This window comes from Equus caballus, chromosome X, assembly GCF_041296265.1.
Source record: "Equus caballus isolate H_3958 breed thoroughbred chromosome X, TB-T2T, whole genome shotgun sequence".
In the NCBI taxonomy this organism is placed as follows: domain Eukaryota; kingdom Metazoa; phylum Chordata; class Mammalia; order Perissodactyla; family Equidae; genus Equus; species Equus caballus.
In genome coordinates, this window is record NC_091715.1 from 143,268,567 (window position 1) to 143,282,428 (window position 13,862).

General features: G+C 45.5%; 1 long non-coding RNA gene across 1 annotated transcript; it reads right to left on the reverse strand.

Annotated features, from left to right (window-relative positions):
- Window positions 1-5,844: 5,844 nt before the first annotated feature.
- LOC138921904 (uncharacterized) lies at window positions 5,845-12,133 on the reverse strand. The gene is made up of 2 exons (XR_011434886.1): window positions 10,039-12,133; window positions 5,845-9,262 (listed from the first exon to the last, which is right to left on the reverse strand). It is a non-coding gene; the product is annotated as an uncharacterized lncRNA (long non-coding RNA).
- Between the last annotated feature and the right edge of the window lie 1,729 nt (window positions 12,134-13,862).

The window sequence follows — 13,862 nt, forward strand, 5'->3', positions numbered from 1 at the left end:
ATGGGGGAAGAATATTCATTAATTTCACTAACTTCTACCTGAAATTTAGCCTTATGCATAATGAATGCAGGCAACCGACCACAAACAGATTAGCAGTACCTGTGACTTTGTCACGGAGAGAAATCCCTGATATTTTCGTATCATGTTATCACGGCAGCAGCTCTCCCCAAATATCCTTTGCACTTGTTACGACTTCCAAATTACAGTAATTGTCAGACCTGCCACTCTGTCTTGTTATTTAATGCATCAATAAAGATGCACATATATTTTATAATCACGATTGTGACTTTTTAAATATTTGAATAACTGTATTTCAATAAAATTTCTTTCCTTTGTAATACTACCTATTTTGTTTCATGCATTTAAAAACATTATTCTGAGAAGGGCCCCACAGGCTTCCCCAGATGAGCAAGGAGGTTAAGAAGCCCTGCCCTATGTTGGGCACTGGGGACACAGCAGCCCATGACACAGCCTCAGGAAGATCCCAGCCGCTGGGAGTGGGAGGGCACACAGATATGTAGATTCAATATAATAAGATTATTTCTGTACCAGGGGCACCAGGCACTGTGAAAATCCCACAGACTACACAACTCCAAGTTGACTAGCCACTTTTTGGAGGTCTGTGTATGAGGAGAGATCATCCATTCGCCAGCCTTGAGGAATGGTCCTGCCCCTGATGACCTGTTCACCTCTCTTTGTGCAGGTAATGAGATTCAGAGGAACCAGCCCTGCCCTCCTTGGCAGCAGAATATCAGTTCCCTTTCCTCCTCTTCTGCTGACACCAGATATATTCATTCAGCTGTGGGAGCAGAGATGCTTACCGTGCTCTCGGTAGCTATGGAAATCCCAGGGTTTCCCTAGCAACAGCTCTGGTTCGGCCTTGTTGCTAAGGAACACTGGTATTTCCCAGGCTGCCACATGAACCAGACTGCTCTAGCTAGAGGACAGAAGACTGAGAATGGCTCTAGGTCTGAGCCCCAGGGAATGAACGGTCCCCCTTTAACTCCGATCCTTTCAGGGTACCCTGGCCTATAGCCAAGTGACAGGTGGCTGCACACTGCGTGAGATGTCTTGAGAGGGGGGTGAGGAGGGAGTGCTATGGGGTAAGCAAACTAATAGAAAAGTCCAAATGAGCGCAACAGATGCCAGGAATTGGAAGACATTGGGCTTTGGGAAGCTCTTCAATCTTCAAATCCAGCACCTGGCTGTTTGTAAAGCACTTTTCCAGAGATTATCACATGCACACATCTGCTTGGTTTCAAGAGAAGGCCCAAAGTTAGAACTAAGGCCAGCCTCGTGAGTGTGCAACCTAGGCAGTCCCACAGGGCCCCATGCTTAGAAGGGCTCTGCACGCTTGGTATAGTGCTCTGTTGTCACCATCTTGAAATTCAATTTTTGAATAAGCAGCCTTGAATTTTTATTTTGCACTGGGAAATCCAAGATTCTGCTGCCTTCATGCTGAGGAGTAATTCAGCTCTCTCTTTGACTCTCTCCTTTCATCCCCGAGGCAGCCAAGTATCTCCTTAAGCAAAGAGCTATCTACCAAGAAAATCCTGTCACTCCCCTGAAGAGCAAAAGCAACGGCATGTAGTTAAGGTGATTTTTCTTCTTTTTTCTTTTTAAAAAAATTTTTTTAGGTTAACAGTGCTTTATCAAGGTATAAGTACATACAATAAATTGCACAGATCATAAGTGTAAAGCTTGACAAGAAATTTGACAAATGTACCTTCCCATGTAATCATCATCCTGGTCAAAATGTTAGTTGTGGTTGCAAATAGAAATCCCCAGCTCTCTGCTGCAAGGTTTCCATGCATCATATGCCAACTCTGGCCAGGCCAGGTATTGGGCCCTGAGCATGGAGAGTTGAAGTGCAAGGTCAGTGGCATAGATGACCTTGCTGACCCAGCAGGACTAGAGCTACGGTGGACAGGACAGGGGCTGGGGGAGCACAAAGAGAAGTATAGCTCTAGCCCAGGCCAGTCACAAAAAATTCCCCTAGAGCATGTGACAGGTAGGCTGTATCTTTTAGGATAAGAATAAGTCTGCTGGAGGGAGAGGAGAAATAAGGGGATATTGTAGACATAAGGATGTGCAAAGGCTTAGGGATATCAAATAGCTTAGGAGAAAGAGTTCAGAGTAAATACAGCATAGGATGGTTCATAGAGTGCCACTTGGGGTCAGGAACAAGATATGATTATAGAGAAATGAAACTGAACTTCTTGTCTGATTTAGAAGCTGTTTCTGAGGCCAGAACAATCAGTGCCAGTCTGATGTTCAGGTCAGGTTTCATTATTTGTGGTCAAAGGCTGTTGCACAATACACGGTGCAAAGAGCAGAGACTGCATGATTCTCCAGAATACACATGAGAATCTCTGCCCCAAAAGTGACATTGCAGAGCGAGTTACATAAATAGAATTCTCCAATAGATCACAGCACAAATTGATCAAGGTATCGAAAATCAGCTCAGCACTGATGTTTAAAGCAGTCAGTATCAAACAGATGTTTAAAGTTGTAAAACCAAAACGCGTTTCACTTCATTGTCCCAACATGTCATTTTCTCCCTCCTTAAACATTTGTTTTATTTTGTCTCCAGAATGTATCTTTTTAAGAAGCCTTTTTAAATCCTTTATGAAAAAAAGTGTACAAATAGATGACCACATACATAGATGCATCACAACCAGTCCATCATTTCCCACCATCCCTGACATAAATCAAATTTCTATATACACTTAAGTCTGTTTCAAGACCATTTCTTCTGTTCCAATAGTTTATTTGTTCCTGGCCCTATACCACACTGTTTTTATTTACTGTAGTTCCTTCTCTTTAAACATTCAAACATTCTCAAGTCTCTCCCATTAAAAAAAATTCTACTCCATGCCACTTCCTCGTGACCACTAGCCACTATCCTTCTCTTCTTCCCCTTTTACAGTCAAATTTCTCAAAAATGTCCTACATATATTCCTCTACTTCCTCACCCACGTTTCACCCCTAAGTCATGGCAATCTGATTTCCACAGAGATTGCTCTTGCTAAGGTCTGTCTCTTGACACACTCTCCCCTTGCTTCTGTGACATTTCATTCCCTTGGGTTTCTAGCAGTCACTTTCTTTATTTTCAGTCTCTTTGCTTTGCCTCTCCTTCTCTTCCCGTTTCTTAAACACTGAAGCTCCTGTGACTTCGGTCCTGAGAAGCCTTCTCTAAGCACTTTTCCTCCTTTACTTGCAGCTAGACCACATTTGCCAGAATCCCTTGTGATTCAGTGTAGTCATGTGACTGAGTTCTGACCAATGAGGTATGGGGAAAAGAAATGCATGACACTTGCAGATCTGGCCACTCAAACCTCAAACGTGGTCCTCCAAGATCTCTGTCTTCACTCATCTGCCAGCCAGGTGCACAGAAGCCAGTGGAGACCTGGGCATGCCTAGGGGCCTCTGGAGCTACTGGACAGGAGGAAGCTGGGTCCCCAACGGCGTGGAGCAGAGCCCAACCCCCACTCCAATCCACTCCCACTGACTTTGAACTATAACATGAGTTAAAAATAAAATTTTTTGAGTCAGCTCATTAAGATACAGAAATTGTTTGATACAGCAGTTGGCCCATCCCAACTGATACTCTATCTTGTGCTAATGACAACCAAATATATGAATCCCAGGCTTGTACTTCTCATTGTGCAACAAATAATAGACAATGGTGCCCAAAATGGTAGGAGGGAGAATGTTTTGCTTTAAGTAGATTATTAGCAAGTCACACAAGTTCATTTATTGATTCAACAAATATTTGTTGAGTGCCTACTGGGCACCCAATACTATGCTAGGCTCTAAGGCTGCAATTATGAGCAAAGAGAGATCCAGTCCTTGCTCTCACAAAGTTTAGTGTGAACTGGATGACAGTGGATCCTCACGTCTCTATATTCCAACTGTCAGAAACTTCTTCAGCACCTGCTGCTTCACACGAACAGACCATCCATCTAACTGAGGCTGCTCCCCTGTAGTCCTTAGAAGCCACTTATTTCCCCTTTGTGAAAGGGTACAACTGGATCTAATAGCACGACACCCCTTTCTCTTAAGAATTTTCAGGTGTTTTTATTGTAGTAAAATATACATAACAATATTTATCATTTTAACCATTTGTAAGTGCACAATTCAGTGACACTAAATATACTTACAATGTTGTATAACCATCACCACTATCTATACTCAAAACTTTTTCATCATCCCCAGCAAATGCTCTGTCCCCATGAAATAATAGCTCCCCTCTCCTCCCCCAGGCCCTGGTAACCTCTGTTCTACTTTCTGACTCTATGGATTTTCCTGTTGTAGGTACCTCATATAAGTGGAACCATACACTATTCGTCCTCCTGCGCCTGGCTTTTTTCACTGAGCATAATATTTTCAGGATCCATCCATGTTATAGCATATAGCAAAATTTAATTCATTTTTAGGGCTGGCCCCGCAGCCAAGTGGTTAAGTTCATGTGCTCTGCCTCAGAGACTCAGGGTTTCGCCGGTTCAGATCCTGGGCGCTGCCATGGCACCACTCATCAGGCCGTGCTGAGGCAGTATCCCATATAGCAGAACTAGAAGAGCCTATAACGAGGATATACAATTATGTACTTGTGGGCTTTGGGAGAAGAAGAAGAAAAGAACAGATTGGCAACACATGTTAGCTCAGGACCAATCTTTAAAAAACAAAAAAGAAAGAAAGAAAGAAAAGGAGAGAAAGCCCTGACCTAAAATATTTTTAAAAACAAATTTAAAAAAAGTAATTCCTTTTTATAGCTGAATAATATTCCATTGTGTATATAGATCACGTTTTGTTTATCCACTCATCTGTCGATGGACACTTGAGTTTCCACCTTTTGGTTACTGCGAATAATGTTGCTGGGAACATGGGTGTACAAATATCTTTTCAAGCCCCTACTTTCAACTCTTTTGGAAATACATCTAAGAGTAGAATTGTTGGGTCATATGGTAATTCAATGTTCACCCTTCTGAGAAACCACCAAACTGTTTTCCAAAGTGGCTGCACCATTTCACATTCCTACCAGCAATTTATCAGGGTTCTAATGTCTCCACATTCTCACCAACACTTGTTATTTTCTGAGGGTTTTTTATTATAGCCATCTTAGCATGTGTGAAATGTTACTTAATAATATTTTTAAACATAAAAATCATACATGAATCTTGTTTTAAGAAATTCAAACCCAGAACAGAATAAAAGGAGAAAGTCTGTTTCACTGCAGCCCCCTCCAAGCACCTTCCTCTCTCCAGAGAAAACCACTGTTAACAGTTTGGTGTGATCCATCCAGACCTTCTTCTCTGCCGTTATAAGCTTACATAGGTAAGAACGTAAGATTATACATAATGGGTATGCATACATTATGTCAGTAATGTCAGTTTCCATCCTACTTTCCACTCATTCCACTGTTCTTTCTGTTAGAGAAGTTCCATTTCTGAAATCTCGCCCTAAAGCTTATGCCACTGGTTATAATGTGGTCTTTGACTCCCAGGAAGAGTGAACTGTGGGGGTAATTTTGTCGCCAGCAGCAGAACTTTGGTGTCTATCTCATGCAGAATGCATTTCCTAGAAGGCTTCAGGCCTGTACTGGGATGACCTTCTCCTATCACTTATACCAGCAACTCTTCATGCTACTTCCTCTCTCTGAAATTACCTTCTTTCGTCTGGAAAAAAAAAAGAACTTAGAAAGATTTTCTCACTTTTGAAGAAAACAACTGTCCAACATTTCCAAATGGGAAATAGGCAGCGTTTGATGGGAGATCGCCCTCTGCTGGCTGTATTAGTTAGGATTCTCCAGTGAAACAGAACCAACAGGAGAATGTGTATATAATTATATGTATGTGTGTGTATGTGTGTGTTTATATATACATAGAGAGAGAGACAGATTTATTGTAAGGAGTTGGCTCACATGAGTATGGAGGCTGACAAGTCCCAAGATCTATAGGGTGAGTCAGCAAGCTGGAGACCCCAGAGAGTGCATGATGAAGTTCCAGTCTGAAGGCTGGCAGGCTCAAGATCCAGAAAGAACCGATGTTTCAATTTGAGTCAGAAGGCAGGAAAAAGCCGATGTTCCAGTTCAAAGGAGGAACTCTTTCTCTCTTACTCAGGGGAAGGGTCAGCCTTTTTGTTCTATTCAGGCCTTCCACTGATCGGATGAGGCCCACTCACATTAGGGAGGGCCATCTGCTTTTCTCAGTTTATAAATTTAAATGTTAATCTCATCTGAAAACAACATCACAGAAACACCCAAAATAATGTTTGACGCCTCATGGCCCAGTCAAGTTGACACATAAAAGCAGCCATGATGCTGGTCACGCGAGCCTCTTTGGGGGCCTCGACCCAGGGCAGGACACTGTGGTGCATTTAAGAACTTAAAAATGGAAATCATGTAAGCCAAACTGGAGAGAAAGAGAATAAGATAAACCATTCAGTTTTCACTTAAGAAGTATTTAAACTAACCGAAGCAAGGAGCACATCGTCTTACCTGGAGAACAGAGTGATAGAGTAGAAAGGGCAAGAACTTTCAAGTCAGAAACTCTGAGCCTGAGTCGCAGCTTCCATGCTCAACCTCCCCGAACCTCAGCTGCTTTATTTGTAAAACGGGGTAAAAATAATCCCCACGCAACACTGCTAATGCAGGGATCAAGTCCTTTCTCAACCAGCAAGAGTTTGGGAAACCCTGGGTCTTGGAGTTATAGGCCACTGTGCCTAGAACGAGCTGTTAAACCTGACTGGCAAGAGAGAGGAATTGGCTGTGGATGAGGAAATGACCAAGAACTTGGGAGAAAATAATAATTATATTTTGAAGTTCATAATAATAATAGACAAGCTTGGGTGGATGTCAGCCATGAGCTTACAGGAGAAGACCTGAGAAGGCAGACTCTGGGAGGAAAAGGGCAGAAAGCAAAATAGCACACAACACAATTTGTGGTCTTATTGTTAGGGACTCTAGAAGGGAAAGTGGCTGCTGAATGATGGGGATTCTAAAAAGGCAAAATCTGCCTGTATCACTTCAAATTCCAGAGCAAAAGTTGCTCCAGAAATTTCCCAGTCTCAAGTAATCCAAACAGGGTTTTTTAAAAAAGTCAGCCATGTGGCTATGCAGGAAGACCTCCAAATGAGCTCATATTGTGAAAAGATACATGCTTCCACCCTTGCTCCCATAGGCAACTCTCAACCCAGCCGCCAATGCAAGGCAGATTACTTTCCTGCACAGAGGTCAGTGATGACATCCGTCACCCACAGAACATAACCCTTACTTATGGGGTTTGCAAGGCCTTACCTTACCCGACCCCTGCCCCCTTTGGCAGCCTGCCATTTTTCACTTTGTTCACTGTGCTGCAGCCACATGTGTCTCCTCATTGTTCCTCACTCAAGCCCAGCCTGCTGCTGCCTCAGGGCCTTTGCACTTGCTGTTCCCTCTGTCTGGGTACTCTTCCCCTGACCTCTGCATGGCTTCAAATCCTTGTTTGAATGTTATCTCCACAGATAGGCCTTCCCTGACCCTCCTGTCTAAAATAGCACCCCCTCATCCTTTTCTAACTCCTTATCTGCTTAATTTTCTTGAGGTTTTTTACTGTCTGTCTCTTTCACAAGAATGTAAATCCCATGGGGCCGAGGACTGTATTTCATTCACTTCAGGGGCTGGGTCAGAATAGGTGCTCATTATGTATTTGGTGAATGCATGAACAAATAAATGCAAAAGATAGAGGCAAGAACAGATCTAATGATGGGTTCAAAAGGAAGCAAAGGTGTAGATCCCAAAGAATAATTTCAGGGAGGCTAAAGCTGAAAACGGATTGAAGCTTTCAAAAACTGCTGAAGACAGATAAGTAAAAGGCCATTTAGTCAGTGTAAGGAGGGGAAAGAGTAACTTCTTGGAAGAAAATAAATCCTCTTTTGTTGGCATTTTCCTTCAAGAAGATTGATTTTCAAGCTAAAAAAGGCTAGAGGGAAGAGGGGGGAGATGGCAGGAAATCCAGGCGAGAGGTGAGGCTGGATCCTGGAGGCCCCAACAAGCGAATGGTTGCCAGGAGGTCTAGACAGGGACAGAGACAGCGCTGTAGATCCCCAGGCCCCGGAGCAGCAAGGAAGCAGCAGTCTCAGGCCCTCAGGCATGGCCTGGAAATGGTGCTAGACTGCACCATTTCCCGCAGAAAATACCCAGCAGGGCCAGGAAACAGGCAGATCTCAGGGAATGCCTGTGTGGACAGAGGACATCAACACCAGGTGCCACACACAACACTACAACACAATGCTATGGGTTAGCACAATTCTCCCCATGCCCCAAATGGCAATGTACAATTCTTGGACAGTGGGTCTGAATCTTTTTTGGCTCACGGACTCTTTGAACAAATCTGATGAAAACTGCCTGCCTGCTTGTACCCACAAATTGTGCAGGTCATTTCAGAAGATTTAAGAAGCTCCTCAGGGTAAGTACAAGTGTAACTCCTGAAATATAAGTGTCTGCGTTAGGAATCCCTGTTTTAATACCCCTATATCGCACCACTGGGATGAATGATGTAACTCCCAAACCCTATAGTTGAAGACTGCAGCCAAATTCTGGATTTATTCACTCAACAAACATTTCTTGCATGCTGTGTGTAAGGCTCAGTTCTGAGCTCTTTAGCTATATTAGCTCATTTGATCCTCACAACTACCCTTGGGGTGGGCTCTATTAATAACTCCCCTTTGACAGATGAAACCAGTGAGGTACTAAGGCTTTAGGTATCTTGCCAGGGGTCACATAATGGGACTTCACTAGTCCAGCTCAGGAGACATTTCGCTGCTGCTCCATGGTGCCCCTCACGACGTGGGCGTCTGCTCTTTCAGATAGTCAGGTTGATCCTGACAGCATTTCTCTGAAACTGTGCGAGGCAGGTTAGAAACAACAACCTGGCCAACACCGCCATCTGAGGCTCTGTCACTCTACTTACTCATCTTTCCCATGCTTTTCTGACTCAGTCTGTAACCATGAGTGTACCTTTTGGACCTATTTGTATGAGAGATTGCACAAATATTTTCTCACGAATATCTCCTAAGGAGATGGCTTCACATCCACGTACAATCTTTTACTCCAAATTGAGAAAAAAAGCTTTCAGGTGGCAACACTGCACACCCCCAAGCGATCATGGACGTCTCAGAAGAGGCCACATCCAGCGCGCATGGAGTGACGAGCTCTGCAGCGGAGAGTCCAAGTCCAGGTTTCGTTTCCTCGACATCACCATGTGCACTCCTGGTCAGGACACTGCGGGGAACAGAGGAAGTTTTTCAGTAAGAGAGATGTATGAGTTTGCTGGGGCTGCTGTGATGAGGCACCACAGACCGGGTGCCTCAAACAACAGAAACGGACCGTCTGCCAGTTCCGGAGGCCAGAAGTCCGAGATCAAGGCGCGGGCAGGGTTGGCTCCTTTTGAGGGCTGAGGGAAGGATGCGTTCCAGGCCTCTCTCCTTGGCTTGTAGACGGCCGTCTTTTCCCTGTCTTCTCATCGTCTCCCCTCTGTGTGTGTCTGTGTGTCCACATGTCCCCTTTTTAAGGACATCTGTCAGATTAGATTAGGACCCACCCTAACGACCACACTTTAACTTCATCACCTCTGTGAAGACCCTGTCTCCAAATAAGGTCACATTCTGAGGTCCTGGGGGGTAGGACACCCACATGTTAAGGGAACACAATTCAAACCATAACAAGGAATAGGGGTCAGGGGAAAAAAAGAGCCATGGAACACTAGAATTTTTTAATGAGTCAATAAGTCCTTGCTAGAGGATCAACAAAGCTAGTAAATGAGTGAGCCAGACTGTGGGCAGAGCCTTGCCCCAGGCCCGAAGCACAGCTATGAAGACATCAAAGACACAGCTGTGCCCCTCCCAGAGAACTGCTCCGTGTGGCTCAATAAGGCCATGTAGCAGGGAAACAATTTTCTCTGCACACACTCAGAATGCAAACATGTCATGTTCTTCTCTTTTAATTAGACTTAAGCAAGCACCCAAGCTGACAAGCTAGCATTCCATCAGTGTCCGTACCTAGTGGCTTTTCTGAGGGGTCTACAGCCCTGCCAGGATTCTCTCCACTATGGCATCCTCTCCATCACACTCCAAGGCTGTTTGGGACCACAGCCCTCCAGGGGTACTGAGAAGATCCAGCTTGAACCGCTGTCGGATTCCAGGTGATTCGGTGCCTTGGAGCCTCTCCATCCTGGCACCCCACCTAATGGCAAAGGATACATCTGCAAGGCTGCTGTCTCAGAATCCCAGCTGGGAAGTAGTGCACAAGTCCTCTCTACTCTCAAACAAAAGTTTTCCTGGAAGGAGGGAGCTCTGAGGGGGAGTTTCATATGAAGAAAAGAATACAGATTTGGGGAAAAGATAGGAGCAACATTTTAAGAGGGACAATGGCAGAGGCCTAGGTACGTGGATAGAACTTAACTTTATGCCAAGGTTAACACACATAGGCACTTAGGACAGAACAGTCCAAGCTAAGATAAAAACAGGCTAATGCACAGTGACCGTCAGCGGCCAAGAGGAGTGGATTGGCTCTACATGAAGCTGTGGGTGGGAGCATGACCCACTGCATGCTCACCAGGTGTCAGTGCTACGCTATACACCGGACACTTGTTAGCTTCCTTTGACCTCACAGCACCCCTATTTTCCAGATGAGGAAACAGAAGCTCAAGATAGTTCATTCATGTCACTCTAAGGCCACAGCTAATGAGCATAAGAGTTGGGATTTAAACCAGATATGACTAAGTCTGAAGGCTAAGCTCCTTCCCTGAAGGTGGCAGTTAAGGGGGATCAGTGGGGAGAAGCTAGAGAAGAGGTGACTTGGCTTCCAGACACATCAAGTTCTGACGGTGATGTTCTAGAAATGGGCCCAGAGCCCCTGTGAGAGTTTTGGGCACTGCTGATGAAGATTTGGGTCACAAAATGTGTCTGATATGTCACAGCATGGCACGCTGGGATGGCGTCACTGTTTCACAGCTGCAATCAGTGCAGACTGATTACTTTTGCTACAATTGAAGATGCACGATATTCCAGTGACTTCTAGAATATAGGATGGTTTTTTTTTCTTTTTTTGGTGAGGAAGATTGGCCCTGAGCTAACAATCTTCCTCTTTTTTTATTTTCTCCCCAAAGCCCCGGTACATAGTTGTATATCCTAGTTGTAGGTCATTCTAGTTCTTCTATGTGGGATGCCGCCACAGCATGGCTTAATAAGTAGTGTGTAGGTCCAAGCCCAGGATCCCAAAGTGCAAAACCCAGGCTGCTGAAGCATAGTGTGCAAACTTAACCACTCAGCCATGGGGCCAGGCCCTAGAATATAAGATGTTGAGCTGAGCAGGTCAAGAGACATAGAGCGGAGGAGGGAGCCACTTGCTGTAAGACACTGATCACAACAGCCATGGAGGGCTCAAAAAAGGGTAGTTCCTGGACTGTAGGGGAACTTGGCTTCATGGGGGAGCACCATCAAGGAGCAAGCAGTTCTAGTCCAACCGAAGAGTGACTAAGTGTGTAGTGGGATGACTGTTGGCTGTTTTCTATGGAGGTGTGATTGAGTTGTAATCATGGGTAAAGTGTTGTTTTGAGTGTATTACTCCCGTTGAGTCTGCTGCCCAAAATCCTAGTATTTGACAGTATGACAAAAACAAAAGTTTCCAATCTGATAGAGGGTGAAAGGATGTCAAGAGGCCCCCTAGAGCAGCCAGTATGCCTTTCCTCCCTTCCATGCCCTGTCATCCTTCTGAGTCCAGCAGCTCTTCCACGTCTAAAAGGACAGAAACTGAGCTACCTCCTTTCTTTAAACAACTTCCTTAGATAGATTCTACTTATATTAAGTTTGAGTATGACTACCCATGAATCCAGCTGTTTACAGCAGTTCGAACACTTTGGAGCAAAGAAAAGACTAATCCACCAGAGAGTTCTTTCAAGGAAACTTAGTATGTCCCAGAGTTACTAGGAAGGCCCTCAAGGCCCAACAGGAACTGATTTCTTCTCCCTCCCCATCCCATCCACCGTCCTCCTCTAAAGCCCCCGTTCCCACCATCCCCCTGGATATCTCTGCCACATATTCATAGGAACTGACCCCAGCTCCCTCTTCTCCCTGACCCCACCATCCCCCTACAGCTCTCTGCTCCAGCCCCATATGAAGGCACTTCTGCTCCCTCTCCACCCACATCCCTGCCATCTCCATATGGCTCTCTCCGGCACATCTTACATCAACTTCAGCTCCCTCTCCTTTCCAATACCTAGCCCAACATGGAATGCCCTCTCTCTCTCTCTCCACCCCTCCATACCCCTGCACTTCTCTACTCCACCCTCACATGAACTAACCTCTGCTCCCATTCCCCTCAACTCCACCTGCATACCTCTGGTCAAGCTTCACATGAAGGAATCTCTGCTCCCTCCTCCTCTCCCTTCCCCTCAACTCCCAGAGTTCTCGGGTTCATACTCACATGAACCAATATCTGCATTCTCTATGTCAAAATCCCACCCCCACTCCCCTATAGCTCTCCGGTCCAGTCCAACATGAACTGACCTTTGTACTCCTTCCCTCCCCATCACCCCTGATCCCACTACAGCTCTCTGCAGGGCTGAACATGAACTAATACCTGCTCCCTCCTCCTCGCCATCACCCCCAAGCTCCCACAGCTTTAGTCCATCTGCACATGAACTAACCCTTGCTCCCTTTCCCCTCCCTCCCTACTCACTCTTTCCTGCCCATAAGCACTGACCTCAGTCCCTCTACTTTTCAGTCCCCTCTCACCCCCTAGTATCTGTCTGGTCCATCCCCAATTGAACTGACTTCTGCTACTTCCCCAACTCCACTCCACCCTATTTCCCCTACATCTCTCTGGTCCACCCACAAAGGCTGACCCCTGTTCCCCTCTCTCTCTGCCAATCCCCCTTCATACCCCTCCAGGTCTGTAGACCATCCTCGTGAGCTGACCTGCCCTGCCTCTCCCTATCTACCTCCACACACTCCAGATCTTACCTAACCACTCCCCATACATCTCCCTGGTCCAGTCCCACAGAAACTAACCTCCTCTACTTCTCTGTCCCTACCCGACCCTGCTGCCATCTCCCCTACATCTCTTGGTCCAGTCCCATGTGAGCTGACCTCTGCTCTTCTCCCTCCCCATCACCCACCACTCACTCTACAACTGTCTGCATAATCTGCACCTGCAATGACCTCTCCTACTATTCCTTCCCCATCCCTCTCAACCTTTCCATCTATCTGGTCCAGTTCCACATGAACTTACCACAGCCCCCTTTCCACCCACATCCCCCTCCCCTTACAGCTCTCTTGTCTGCCTCCACATGAACTGGCCCTGGTTCCCTCTAAGTCCCCATCTTCCTGACCTCCCTGCAACTCTCTGCCCCCATCCCACATCCACTGGTTTGTGCTCTGTCTCTGTCCCCATCCTCTCCACTGAGCAACTGCAAACCTATCTGAGAATGGCTGCCAGGTGCGGATGGTGAGTACGTTATGCTTGTTTTTATCCTCAGGGATAACACGTTACTTACCACTCTCCCTCCCCCCAAGAGATTCCTGACGATTTCATTTATGAGAACATTAAGCAGGAGGAGATAAGAACGTTTGGAGGGTGACAGTTAACAGTAAAATGAGAAGTAGGGCCCAGTCTTTTCACTCCTTTCCAATATTGTATGTACTTTATCAGATCATATGCCCTTTATCAGAAAACAGCAGTGCAACAAAGGTCATATCCTCCCAGGAAGTGCTGTCAACTCTACCTTGGGGACAGTAGTCATAAAAGCTTCATGGACCCATATGTAACAAGAAAGCTTATGTGATAAGCAGACCAAAGGACTGAGAGTGAGAACAAACACTTC